This window comes from Nicotiana attenuata, unplaced genomic scaffold (assembly GCF_001879085.1).
Source record: "Nicotiana attenuata strain UT unplaced genomic scaffold, NIATTr2, whole genome shotgun sequence".
Classification (NCBI taxonomy): domain Eukaryota; kingdom Viridiplantae; phylum Streptophyta; class Magnoliopsida; order Solanales; family Solanaceae; genus Nicotiana; species Nicotiana attenuata.
The window spans coordinates 28-1,222 of record NW_017704681.1 but is presented as its reverse complement, the minus strand read 5'-3'; the positions used below and the strand labels follow the sequence as shown (position 1 = coordinate 1,222).

The 1,195-nt window shown below is 30.1% G+C and overlaps 1 long non-coding RNA gene across 1 annotated transcript; it reads left to right on the top strand.

The window, feature by feature from the left end:
- The first annotated feature begins 287 nt into the window (after window positions 1-287).
- Window positions 288-994, top strand: LOC109222828. Its single transcript, XR_002067460.1, has 2 exons — window positions 288-477; window positions 578-994. It is a non-coding gene; the product is annotated as an uncharacterized LOC109222828 (long non-coding RNA).
- The last annotated feature ends 201 nt before the right edge of the window (window positions 995-1,195 follow it).

The window sequence follows — 1,195 nt, the reverse complement described above, 5'->3', positions numbered from 1 at the left end:
ATATTCAATGTAAACAATAAACCCGAAAAAACCCGTAAAAAACCATAAATCCAAACCAATCCAAACCGATATAGCTGGCTTGGTTCAATTTTGATAAAAATCGAACTAACCCGGTCTATGTACACCCCTGTGATACACTTATGATAAATTACATGTGCTTCTAATTAAACTTCTTATATCCAAGTTGTGGATTAAGTAATCATGAGGTGTTATATTCATTTACTGCAAGATGGCAATCACATGCAAAGCGAAATACCTATTTGAATATAAAATGTACATGAGAAGTCTATAAATTACACCATTTGAAAGACAATAGGTCACACTTGCATCAAAACTTTCCCAAAGCCTAAATTATTGTTCCTAATTAGCATGGCTTTGCTTAAGATGGGTTTTGTTTTCACTGTTCTTCTCATAGCAGCTATGAGCTAGTATCTATCTTACATTAAATCTAGATTATGATTCTATCATATTACATATGTATGCATGTCTTTTCATGCATGATAATTTGAATGTGTGTTTTTGTATTTTACCATCAATATTTTAATTTTATACTAATTATAATAGTGAATTATTTCAGTTAATATGGCATGGTTCTCTGAGACGCATCTTGTGGTTGCAAGAAATGTTGCTCGTGATCTCTCAGGAGTTGAGAGAAGACTGCTCTCACAACTTAATACATGTTTTCGATCTTGTGAAATAAACTACGACTGCAATGATTGTTGGACGTGTTGTACTTGTGCAGGATACCCCGGATACAAGATATGTAGATTTTAAAAGTACATTATATTGGTGTCCAATTGCACTTTACTTTGTTTCAAATCCCTATTATGCATTTGTGTTCCTTGTTTTTTCTTTCTACTTTGTAAGAAAATAAAGAAAGTCAAAATAATGGCTTTCGGTCTGCTGTTTCTGGTTTTCTCATTGTTCTTTTTATGAAAATTTACAAAGTCTAAGATATTGACTTTCAATTCATGAATAAAAAGGGATTTGAATATCAGTGTTGTTAGGCTAATTTTAAAAGTATGTATGATTCATTATATATTTACCATATTTATTAATGACATACTATTACTTTATGTAATCTTATGCTATATTTTTCTTTTTCTTATTTCCTAACTATATTTTGTTCATTAAATATTTTAGTCCAATATACAAATTGTAACACGCTATAAATTATTGAGGACTTATGTGTAGT